Source organism: Typopeltis vanoorti, chromosome 20 (assembly GCF_054136105.1).
Source record: "Typopeltis vanoorti isolate ZY-2024b chromosome 20, IOZ_Tvanoo_1.0, whole genome shotgun sequence".
NCBI classification, from domain to species: Eukaryota; Metazoa; Arthropoda; class Arachnida; order Uropygi; family Thelyphonidae; genus Typopeltis; species Typopeltis vanoorti.
The window spans coordinates 49,011,541-49,025,274 of record NC_143568.1 but is presented as its reverse complement, the minus strand read 5'-3'; the positions used below and the strand labels follow the sequence as shown (position 1 = coordinate 49,025,274).

At 35.3% G+C, this 13,734-nt stretch overlaps 1 protein-coding gene across 1 annotated transcript in view; it reads right to left on the bottom strand.

Annotated features, from left to right (window-relative positions):
- The window catches only part of LOC150095419 (pikachurin-like), a 497,499-nt gene that overhangs the window by 283,602 nt on the left and 200,163 nt on the right, over positions 1 to 13,734 (bottom strand). The window lies entirely within an intron of this gene.

The following is a 13,734-nucleotide window of genomic DNA, read 5'->3' as shown; positions in this document are numbered from 1 at the left end:
CATGCACTATCAACTTCTAGTCCTTGCAGTTGTACATGCCATGGCACTGAACCAATCAAACTCCTAAGCTTGTCATACTTTCCCGCCCGATAATTCCACATGTACCCTGTCTTAATTGAAAATTCTACACCTTTAGCCACCTCCCAAGTTAAGACCCTATGATCACTCTCACCGATTGGTGGCAATGTGGTCATATTTGTTACAGCCAAATCCTCAGATGTAATTACTAGGTCAAGCACTCTCTGACCCCTAGTATTTTCCATTACATGCTGTCGCAGATAGTTATCCCTTAATAACTGCATAAAATCCAGTTCCTTCCTCCCGTGTGTCCTCTCCTCACTCCAATCAATGCGACCATAGTTGAAATCTCCCATAATAATCACCCTCCTTCCACCCATTTCTTCTATTTGCTTGTGCATACTGTCACCACCATCTTTTCCATCACCTGGTCTATAGCAGCACCCAATTGTATATTTAGTTCTGCTAGCCACAATCTCACACCAAATGGCCTCAAATGTGCTCTTTTCTCTATCCTGCAATTCAACTTCTATTCTCCTTGGCTGGAGCTCATCAGCTATCATCAACAATACTCCTCCCCCCATTTTATTCTCTCTGTCATTCCTGAACACACTATACCCATCACATTCAATCCCACTAGTTATATCATCTACAGTCAGCCATGTTTCACTAATACCTATAACCTGTGGTCTGGAAGTGCCAACCATGGCCAAAAACTCTTCCTTCTTGTACCTAATACTCCTAGTATTAGTGTACATGAATTTAAGACCCCCATTAGCCCCAACCCTACCTTGATGCCTTATATTAACTATCCCACTCAGATTTGTTGTCCTTATTTGCTCTGGCATATTATATTCATTCTTACATTCAACTGCCTCCATAAGGACTGTATCTCTACTCCCCCCCCTTAACAAATCTAGTTTCCCTGAATTTGCACATCCACTACATTCAGCAACACTTTCTCAAGTCTTCTTACACCGTAACCATTCAAATGCAAGCCATCCATCTTATATAGATCCTTTCGCCCATCAAACTCACTCCACACATCCACAAATTCCACACCACTCGTCATACATAACCCACGCATAAAGTCATTTGCAATTATAGCCCTCCTTTTAAACATTTCACTGTCATACCGTGGCAAAAGACTAATCATTCTAACTCTCTCACTCTTTTCTTTTGCTACCTCAAACAATTCATTCAGGTCTTCTATCATTTCCATTTTATCTCCTTTCAAATCATTCGTACCTGCCACAACAATCATTTCTTTCACCCTTTCCTTTTGCTCTCTAATAGACGCAGTTACGTCCTTTATGGTCGCACCAGGTTGGTACGATTTTGTCAAATCCTCTACTAACACACCTCGTACTAACGAGTCTCCATACAGCACTCTATCCTTCATTTTGTTCATGTTCACATTCATACGTCTATTTTTCCTGTCATACCTTTTATTATTGGTTGGTTCATTCAGTCTACTTTTGTTCATGCACTCTAGCTGCTGTTTTGCTCTTTCTATCGCACTATTCAACAACGCGATCTCACTCAATGCATCTATCTCATCTTTTTTGTTCTCTGAGAAACCATTTATACTATCATTCACACTTTCTACATTCACACTCTCACAATTTTCATGTACAACCTTGCCGTTTCTTGTCATATCCCTATTTCCTTCATTCTGAAGGTTGACAAAAATATCACACTCACGATCCGAAATACACTTCAATTCCGCATTCTCCCTACATTTTCTACACACATTCAATCCTTTATTATCATCTAACCACACTCCGCAAAGCGTACATTTCACAGCTAGTACACTGACTCATTTCTTTTATGCTACCGTTCTTTGATAACGATGGTGAACCTTCATTACTGGCCGCCATTTTCCTTCGCACAGGTGCCATTACTTATCTGTGACGTGTTTTGTCAAATTATACCCTAATCTTTAATAATTATTCAATTAATAAATAAGAGGAAAAAAAGTACAAACATCAGAACATTTAAGTACTAAATATAATTGTATATGAGTTGTGTGCCTTAGTACCACGGTAGGGCTGCTATAAACAAGCCATATATCTTCACCGCCCCCTCAATGCAAACAAATTTTTGCCGATTTTTTCACACCGTTCCTGAACCGTGTATGATTGGAAAAGCGTTCTGTGGAGCGATGAATCACGCGTCCAAGTGTTTCACTCTGATAGGCGTGTTTAGATCTGGATATTATCCTGGGAACTGTTCCGGCAGGACTGTATCATTCCAACTGTGAAGTTTTTCCGTTGTATGGGGCTAGGTTCATTGGTGGACGTGCAAAAAAACCATGACATCTGATGACTACCTAGACATCTTGGACAACTTCATGCTTCCGACGGTGTGGAAATCCTTCGGCAGTGACCCTGACATGATTCAGTACGATAGTGCCCTATGCATATTGCACTGGGTATCGGAGACTGGTTTCCACAAAACAACGTTCAAGTATTGGACTGGCCGGCTCAGAGTCGAACATCAGCATCAGCAATGGGGGGGGGGGAGTTTTGTGCGAGGAATAGAAGACTGTTCCTGTTGCTGATGAAGCAACAGGAACAGTCTTTTATTAAAGTGTCTGATTGGTTTCATGCTTGAAACCAATCAGAAATTGGTTTCAAGCATGCTCCGAAGGGTAGTTGCTGTCATTCAGGCCAAAGGTCTCCCACTCGGTACTACAAATGTAATTAAAACGCTTTTTTTTTACATCCAGGTGTCCAAATACTTTGGTCAATATAGTGTGTGTGTGTGTGTGTGTGTGTGTGTGTTTCTTCAATAAAAGGCATGAAATTTTAATTTGAAATGAATACATAAATGTTAAGTTCTTCATATAGAATAAATCGTTTGACTCCAAATAAATATATTTATAGTTTTATTACGCATAATGCTATATATACATTGTCGTGTTCAAGATGTCCCCCACCAAAAATCGAAACTGCACTGGAATATCCAAAAAGTGATTCTGAAGATATTTAGGAAAGAATTATTGTAGAAACTTTAAAAATACTGATAAATTCTAATTTGTTTTATACTGCAAGTTCTCACGTTTTTGCTCTTTTCGGAAATAACCGTTTGTGCGTTAAACCTAGTTGCATAAAATTCGACCAGAAAGCGAATTCAGGTGTTTGACAAACTTCAATTTTCAGAAACCGAAACTAAACCTATTTCTTTAACCATACTACTGAATGCAGCAGCATTCAAAATTCCAATTGAAATATTTTAATTAAGTAGATCTGATGACATCGACTACGCAGCTCCATACAATATACAGTACATATTTTTATCACATTGAGCGTGTGTGAGGCGGAGATTTCAGTAATCTAAATAACATTACTATCAATCAAAGCATTAGTTTATGAATGAAGTTCAAATGAAATCTAAAATCATTGTTGTCGTTTTAGTTGTGCAGTACATTGAAAAGGGATTCTGAAGGCCTAAATCGGCTATCGAAAATGCCTTGATGCGGGGGGGGGAAAGCATGGTAATATATTTCTAGTTGACTCGATGTCCTGCTCTGATAGCTACTTCGGGAGCTTTTCTATAAATGTTTTCTTTGCGGTGGTATACACCTTTATGGTGTTGCTTTCTTTCCTTCTTTCTTTTTTTTTCTTTTCTTTTTTTTTTTCCGGTGGTCCAATAGCTTTATTCAGCTTTATGGGGTGAAATGCATTCTAGATATTTATCTCAGGATCGCCATGATTTTGGTTTTTCCCTCTTTTTATGTGAATCCCACCCAAGAAGGTGCGTATACCTATCGCACATTGGTACCTTGGGTGGGTCGGGATTCCGGAAATCTGACTCTAGAGATGAACATGAAACTTTTCAAGCAACTTCGAACGTCCAATAAGCTAGACGGTGGTCTCATTCCAGAAGATGAAATTTATCTTCCTCGATATGAACTGGAGAATTATTTTTAACGCGTCTGTTCAGAGTTCAGATACGGTTCTTGCGAGGGTGATATTTAATCAATTAATTAATTTAATTCATGTTGTATAATTTATTCATGAAAATTTAGAAATCACAGAATTGGTTTCTACTTCAAAGAAATCTCCACGTTTTGAGTGAAATACATTGATTATATATTACTATTTGGCTCGAGAACTAAAATAACTTCTTAGTAACATTTTCCCCATTCAAAAGTTTTAGTCACCAAATTAAATTAAAATTAAACATCCTTTTAAATTAAAAATGTGAATTAAAACACCATTTAGAAATAGCGAACGTCTAAGGCTATTCTGGAATAATATTTTTCAATTTATGCAGTTTTATCTCCTAGAAGCTCGGTCTCGCCTCCTCAGAATACTGTGCAATCGATATTCAAGAAAAACTATATTTAGTGATAAATATTTCTGTACTCACTCTCTCTCACCATTATTAGCGAAATACGGGTTTTTCCAAGAAAAATTGAGGAAACCAATTAAGAAACATTCTAATAGGAATCAATATACCTACTCGTCCTAAATCAAGTTATATAAAGAATAATTCAAGAAACATTCAAGAAAAATTACAACTCCGCTAAAAAATGTAGTAGTGTGTGTGTGGGGGGGGGGGAGCTGACTACACTAATCAGATCACCGAAAATTCCCTTTCCTCATCCATTCGAGTACCACTGGTACTTCTACAAGATTTAGGGCACATGCGGAAGTCATGCATAAACCACATGGACCGATCCTTCGAGATCAGAAAGCCGAACACCAAGAAAGATACGCAAAAGAGAAGAAAAATTCGATTTATCTAAGCATACCATCCCAGTAAAATATCGAGCTGGTTGAAAAGCGCTTTTTTTTTCATGATTATTTATTTATTTATTTTTTGTTAAGAAGCTTCGTTTGAACGCCTAGTCTTTTAGCTCTTTCAATGGAAACTTAAAAGACTATGTTAGCTCTCCTGGTGTGTATAACTGTAAAAGAATGCGAAGTGAGATTTAGATGTGTCAGATGTCTACCTTGCAAATGTACACCACAATGGAAATATACCCACTGGACTCCAATTACGTGAAATTAGTAAAACTGAATTAGTAATTCACTTTTACTAAATTTTAGCGTTATATTTTTTCTTTAGGAAGTGAGAGGAACGAAAGCACACGAGAGGAGGATATAAGATAGTATTGTTATATAAAATTGTACTTCTCAAAGCAACTGGAAAATAATGCATACTGTGCATTATTCTGATGATTGTGATCATTAAAAATTACATCGAAGTAATGATGATGTGTTGACAAAGTAAACATATCGAATAAGAAAATTTTCAGTGAAATACATCAGAGGAATTCATAAACAATCTGAAATTAATTTTTTAGACGCGTGAAATTAAAAGACGGATAGTAGTAATTCATGCTACATTAACTAAAGTAAAATAATCATGATTTGCTTATTTTTGCTAAATTGTCGAAGTTTAAAATAGTCATTTCAAACCGGCTCGAAATATTCGGTCTGTGTTTAAGTGAGTAATGATCAGTGGCGGCTCGTGGCTTGAAATCGTGGGGGTGCTGCAATTTTCGAAATATACATACACACTGTAAGTACAGTGTGGATAAAATATCAAAATTACGTAAAAATTAAAAAAAAATTAAACATAAAAAAATTGTTTATTATCGATAAAATTATACAGTTTGGTATAATTCAAAATTACTTAAAAATAAAATATATTCTTCTTGTTTTGTTTCATGAAAAAATATTGTTTATTATCGATAAAATTATACAGTTTAGTATAATTCAAAATTACTTAAAATTACTATAACAAATGTTATGTCTTTAATTGTAATGTCCAAATATTTAAAGAGACGGAGTAAACACGATAAGCACTATGAACACTCTACTACTTGCGCAAACTGCATATAAACAACAGTGGAACTGCGCGACGGACAGTGCCGCATTACGCTAATAGCTCGCATCTCACTATGACGTGCAATGCTTGCGCGCGTAGCAATATGACACTGTGGTAAACACAGTGCTGCTAGCGTCCTTCGCCCTCCTGAGTGCTACAAGATGGATTTTTATTATTTTTTTATACAAAATAAGAGAATTGTATAGGATTGTTGATGATACAATCAAATATTACAAGCAAATATAAATAAATTAATAAATATATTTATATATCGAGAAAAATTGGGGGTGCTGCAGTTCCGTAGTGCCTATGCACGAGCCGCCCCTGGTAATGATGATTATTAAAAGGTACTATTTGTGATTTCTGTGAAGGAAATTTGAGCATGCTATTCTCTAAGACCAGTGATACTTCAAACTAAGAAAATCTCTTGATATCACAAAACCATATGTTATCAAGAGATCATACGGAGCACCACCCAGTGATCCAAATGCTGCGAAACTTTCAGGGATACATTATTCGTTATGCGGAAGCAATATCTGAGGGGGGAAGTAGTTCCAATATTCACCACCAGGAGGCGCTATATACCGTACCGAATGTAGATGTACTGATTTTTCTGTGTGTGTAAGAAGAAAACCGACACAATCATGAAAGACACATTTTTATTCATTTCCATTATGCATTCACGGGCTGTATAGTTCAATGTGCTGACCTTCCCAGTATGCCACAAATTGCATCCTTTGCCTGCATCTGATAGATGGGTACAGATAATGTAATTACAGTATTACATCCCCTAGGGACTGTGTTTTTACATTATGAGAAAATATCAAGGATAGTGAGGGAGTTTGCTCCACCTTTGATACAAGTTGCCTTGGTGTGGTACTACCAAGTGGTTACTTACACTTGGATTTGCCGATAGTTTTTCGGTATGAAACTTATAGATCTTAGTCCTAGTTCTTAGAGTTTCGCTTACTGGCAGATAAACATCAAAGGATTTGTATCCCCTTCATTATCTTGTGTGTTGTTTCTGACATATCCTATGTGCTCCTTCTGTCTCGTTTCGAAGCTTCTAGAGGTCAGACCAACGTAACTAACATACCAGGAGCAAGGTATATTATATACTCCAGAGTACTTGTAGAATGGATGAGGGTCTTTCGGTGATCTTAAAAATCTCCGAATAGTATTGACCGGCTTGAATGCTACTCTAATATTGTATGGTTTTAGAAGGATAGCCACTTTTTTGGAAATGCTGCTGACAAATGGAATAGTTATAGTACTGATGTATTGGGTGTCATCACATTGTCTTTGTGGTATATCCGAAAAGAGAATCTTGTTGCAGAGTCTTTTTGGATAACCATTTAAGGATAGCTCTCTGGATATTGTAGTTAATTCTTTTTGTATGTCATCTTGGTCTGTTGTGTAATGTATAGTTCTTTTCTTAAGCATATGGATAATGCTAAGTTTCTGGAATATATGATGTGACGAGTTGAAATGGAGGTAACGTCCAGTATTCGTAGGTTTTCTATACACAGACAGGTTGATACTGTTATTGATTTGTTTCTTTATTAGGATGTCTAGGAATGGAAGTTTTTCATCTTTTTCAATTTCTAATGTGAATTTGATGGTATGGTGGAAACTATTGATTTGGTTGAGATAATCCAGTAGGTCTTCTTTCGTATGATTCCAAATGATAAAGCTGTCATCAACATATCTGTACCAAGTTTTCGGTTTTGGGGTAATTTGAGATAAGATTTTATCCTCTAGGTCTTCCATGAATAAGTTAGCACAAGAAGGAGAGAGGGGGCTACCCATGGCTAATCCGGTAAGTTGTTTGTAGACTGTTTTTTGCCAAATGAAATAGTTTGAAGTTAAACAATAATTGAACAAAGTAGTGATGTTTCTTGGGAACAAGTTGTCTAAGATGTTGATGACTTCCGCAACTGGAATGTATGTAAATAGAGATGTGACGTCAAGGCTTGCTAGTATATCATCTTCAGAGATAGTGATGTTTTTTTAATTGTTCAATAAAATGTTGCGAGTTTTTAATATAAGTATCCGAGTTGTGAATGTGTTGTTGTAAAATCTTGGCTAGATATTTAGACAGTTGGTAAGTAGGAGAATAGATTCCATCAACTATTGGATGCAATGGTGTGCCTTCTTTATGTATTTTATGAACGCCATACAATCTTGGAGTCAACGGGTGCATGGATTTTAGCTTTCTTATTAAGCCTAGGCCAGTTAGTCATTCCACGTAATAGTTCATTGGTGTCGTTATGGTTTTTTTTGCGTAGGATCTGTACTGAGAACGTCATAGACAGACGTGTCTGATAATAGATTTTTAATTTTTTCTTCATAATCTTTTGTATTTAAGATAACAGTATTGTTGCCTTTGTCAGCTTTAAGTATGATGATATCTTTATTATTCTTTAATTTGAGTAAAGTTCTTCTTTCCATTTGGTTAGAGTTGGTGTTAGGTCTTGACGGAGCGGAAAGGATTATGCTGCTTTTTAATCTTAAGTCATTAGCTATTGGGTGTGGTAGGAATGCGATGGCTTTTTCTAAGTTGCAGATGAACTCTATTATAGGAATGGCAGTGGGTTTTAAGGCAAAATTGAATCCTTTTTTGAGAATTGAGATCTCAGGTTTTGTTAAAATGCGTTTAGATAGGTTTATTATCACTTGGTTATCTGGTATGGACGGTTTAGAGTTAATGTGATTATCATACAGCAAATTGAATTTATCAATTTGCGTCTTTTTGCTGTAACTAAAGGTTTTGGCATAACTGTTGCTAATCATATTGTCTAAAAGTTGCCAGGTCTCTACTTCAAGGTTATTAGAGATGTCTATGAACAAGTCATAGCATTGTGAGTCTATTTGGCTGAGCAAGATTCTCGTATGGCAAATTCTTTCTCGGAGAAGGACAAATGAAGTTTGGTGGTAAATAATATTAGCTTTTTTTTTGTTTTAAAATGTTGTTTGAGACGAAGAAATTTTGGGATAACGTTATTGTCTCGACATCTTTTTAAAAAAGTCAGATAGTTTAAACACCTAGCCTTTTTGCATTTTAAACCTTCAAGATTGCGTACCTTTCGTTTAGTGATCTCGTCGATCCTGTTCATAGTGTGATTTTCTTGACTCACTTGACTAACATTCAAAAAAAGTGTTATAGTTATTAGTTTTTGTTACTCAATCTTTTATTGGAAGACAAGTGCTGCCACAGTTACAATAACTTCGTTGATGGCTTTTCTACAGAAATCGATAGATTCAAGAACAATTAAGAACTGGCTTTTATAAATGGATCAGGGCAGATTTCCTGTATGTAAAATATTATATCTAATCATATCTTTATGTGAAAATTTATTAACACCTATTACGAAGTTTTAAAGGACTCTTCCCTCGGATTTGGTTTTTTGTAAACGCTTACAACTTATTATGCTACTAAAAGGATCCGAATTGCACCCCGCATTTTTCCGAGGCCAAAACTGCGTAAAATGATAAGCAGTTCAAGAAGCGACAGGTCACGTGCCAAGGTTATTTTTCAGATAAGACAGTAAAGGCTGTCTATATGTATATTTATTCAAATATCTTTCTATTTGTTTTTTGGTATAAGGTTTACCTTTATGTATATTAGATTATGTAATTTTATTAAAGTATATAGTTTACCTAATATTACGTAGTGAGTGAGAAACTATTATTCGAATAAGCACAGATCTCGGGTTAATATGCCTTAAGCCAGGGATTCTCAACTTATGGTACGCGTACCACTGGTGGTACGTGAGCCACTGCCTTACTGGTACATCTAATATCTTGAATTAAATATAGTGGTACGCCACTGGAAAAGGTTGAGAACCCCCGCCTTAAGCAATTAATTATAACGATGATTATTTGTAATCTTTTTACAAATATATAAGCATTCATTATTCAAATCAGAAGACGCCAGATTCTTACAAATCGATCGGCCTGGCTTGTTCCGCTTCCTTTATATTATTAACACCCCCACCCCCACTACTTCCATGGCTGACACACTGATAATCGTATGATGGAAAAGGCAATCTTTAGCTTTACTAGTTTTTCTTATTCAATGGTTTATCTCTCTAACTGATCAATGAGCAGAACTTAAGCTTCCCTTTATCGATTTTCTGTTTGTGTGCGTGTTACATGCCATGCATCCTTTTATGATATTCAGCTTTGCGGGGAACTTGAAAACTTTGCTGCATTCATTTTAATACATTTTACTCTGTTCGTCCTTTTGGACTTCATTGCTGTTCATCTTTAACACCGACTGGGTCGCTTTTCCTTCTCCTTCCTCTCCACAAACTATCATTTTTATATACTTTTCGTGTTTTAAACAAAAGTTCTACCATTCTTTGGCTAATGTAGATATGCCATAAAGATCATGATAAGCTCTCTCAAAAGACCGCATATATCAATTAGAAAACAAAAACATCAGAATAATTAAAAATTGAACTCTGAATTTGGAATTCTACTGGATGTAAACAATTAGGTGCTTCCTAAGCCTAATATATATTTGATCATATTATGCAATGAATTAATTTTTGTTATTTGTCAATCCTAGATTTGACTTATGTGAATCCAATGCGCGAAAGACTGTAAACCTATAGTACAGTTAGTATTATGGTTTGGCAGGAGATTGGATTATCCAGTATCTCTGCTCTAGAAAACAAACAAGGTAGTTTTAGAAGCGACTTCGCGTCTCCATTCCCAGCGATGGGATTCCAACCCACCGCCTGTCAGATGGAGCGCGGACTCGTTATCCAGTAGCTTGGCTTTGATGAAAGATTACTTTTTTCGTTGTTCTTATGACTGCGTTTTTATTGGCAAAACTATTCTATAAGACTATGAAAGGATAATAACTTTTTTTTTTTTTTTTGAATGGATGGCATTTAATGTAATTTGGTGTTTACGTCACTTAAAATTTAATTTGGAAATTTTTAATTTCCAAATAAAAAAATTTCCAAGTGGAAATTTTTAATTTCAAAACAAAATGCTGACTTCAGTATATGTGTCACAGATTAAAGTGAATCATAAGAAAAAAAAATGTATGAAATACCGTACATGCGTTTCAAATGCTTATAAAGTATATTAGATATAAAGTTGATTAGATATTTTTCTAAATTATTTTCGTTTGATTTTTCCTTGAGTGTCACCTCCCATAACTGCAAAAAAAATTTAGGTTCTAATGGATGGATGGATTTATTCGAGTGTGTTTATAAATATGGTTAAACCATATACATTTCCCTTCAATATGGCAATATCTCAAACCTCTGTAGAATGCGTAAATCAAAATCACACATCAATCATAATAATGAAAATCTTTACGTTTTAGTTTATGTTTATTATGTTTATGTTTATTATGTTTATGTTTATGTTTATCAATGTTTATTTCTCACAATTACAAACAGTTTATTTCTTTGCAGTTAATTTCTCAAGGAATAAACGCTTATTCCCCTCAGTAATTGCTTTAATAATATGTTGTAGGGTAATATTTACTTACTCTTCTTCGATGCAACTAATATTTAAAGCATCTTGGTTTATGATAATTATTATTCGGAGATCGAGTTTAGGTGTCAATGCAGCAATATATTCGAAAACACGAATTCTCGACATTTAAATCTTGGACACGTTACTTGTAAATATTGTAGTCTCTCTACTTAATATAGCTAATTTTGAAATATTGATATGGTTAAGTGTGTTATTTCATACGAAGAATCTCTGAATATTTATCTTACCAAAATGGAAATATATTAAAAGGAGAAAAATCATTTATCATCTTTAAGCCTCTGTCAACATGTCACTTTACTAAAGTGAAAATGACGTTGTTCTTGTCAGTGTTGAAAGAGCTTTTGTTACTTTAAGAGAACGAAAATCCAGAGGTGTCTAGCTAAATAGAAGGTGCAAGGGATTCACGAAACGGTATCTTTAGGGGGTGGTTACGATTTTAGTTTACTAGTAATATGGTTAGACACTGGTATGAAAAAATGATCGCCAATCGGACGAGTCGCTCATGCAAAAATAGTTGACTTCAGATTGTCAAGTATATGTCAGATTGGTTGACCAAATGGACAGCGTTTCTGCTTTCTAACCCCACAGACTGTGGATTCGAATCCTCCTGCGGCATGGATGTTTTGTGAAACCCTTTAGGTGGTAGATAATTTTCATCCCTATTGTGAAACCACCATTATCCTTATTACCGACTTGGGTTAGGTTGATTTGAATTATGGCCAAAGCAATTAAGTCTACGAGGACAGCATATTATGTGTATGTATTAATTGTGTGTGTCCTTCTGGACAGTGGGCCTGTTTGTGAGGATGAAAAACACGAGTTTTAGCCAGGAAAATCCCTGTTATCCCCCGAATGATATCAGCTAACTCGTCTTCAACAGAAAAGTCCTGTTCTTTTCTTCCTAGACGGAATTCAAATTCAGGCCGTTGATAACCACAGGGCGTCGTCGACATCGACTGAGCGATGAGGTTCCTTTATTAGGGGCCTAAAGTGGTTTGATGACCAGACATGGGACTTTGAATGAGATTCATTCCAGATGATGTAACTCTGATACCCACCCCTCCTCAACGCTTTATCATAAATACTAATATACTGTTGGTTTATTACTTTTCGTGAGGGGAATTCTCAAAAAAAAAAAAAAAATCAGAGATTACAAACAGATGATTAAGGCTAATTGCATCATATATCTGCAATCATTCCTCTGTTCAGTGGCAGTTCGATGACTTGTGGGGAGGATAAACATTAAATAATGAAAGACAAAATTGAATTTTGAAACCGATAAACAATTTCGCGTAAAGGTTACCACATAACTATATGTGTATGTACTTTTTTACAAATGAAACAAAGTGGCGCAACCTTACTAATGAAGATTGCGCCACTAGTTTCTTCTATTTTCGAAAAGTTCGGTTTCTTTTTGGACAGAGGGTGTATTTTCTAGAAAAAGTATTAAATTTCAGAAATACACGAGCATATTACATTTCACTGTTCAGTTCTCTATACCTCCCTTACTATTGTGTGGCATTGATCTGCAATTTTTTCCCCTCTAGATAGTTTTGGGTTTCGCATTCTTAAAGTATTAGTATTTAAAAAAAAAGGACGAGAGATTTCCTTTTGCTACCAGATTTAGATCTGGAGAACTAAGCAATTAGCTTTAAGTCATCTTATTTATTAATTATTATTATTTTTTTTTTTTATGAATGACGTGAGATCAATTTATTAGCTTTTTATTATGGATTGAGCTTCCATTTCTGCTTGTTTTTAGATATTAGTTTCGATAAAAGAAAAAAAAAGAGAACAGTAATTCATTATCAAATATGCATCCTCTATTGCAGCTGTTCGCATTTTTCTCCATATTGTCTTTTCACACAAGGTAAGCTGGAGGCCTGAAGTGGTAAACTGGAGGCCTGAACAGGCATGGTACTTTGTACCATGCCTGTTCTTTACAAGAGCAAAATACTTGGATTATCTCATCATGATATCCACGGTAATAGTTTTTCAGTTTTAGAATTTTATTCCCGGGTTTACTATGCATCGTTCCTGCTCCCCTATAAACACTTCACATTTTTTCAGGGCGCAAATCCATACTAAAGTACAACTACCCTCTTTAAAAAGAATAAAAATAATCGATTATCTATTCAAACATTTAAATATTTAGTTTTTTTTTTTTTTTTTGAAAAAATAATCTACAGCCGAAATATCATCTATTAAAAAAATCACTTGCGAAATTGCTATAAACTTATGATGTAGAATGAAATAAAATCTACTAATAAATTTTCACATTAAGCCATGGCAGGGTATAATAAGTTCTTATAACTATATTATCGTTCGAGGTTTTTTTTTTTAATGAAAATC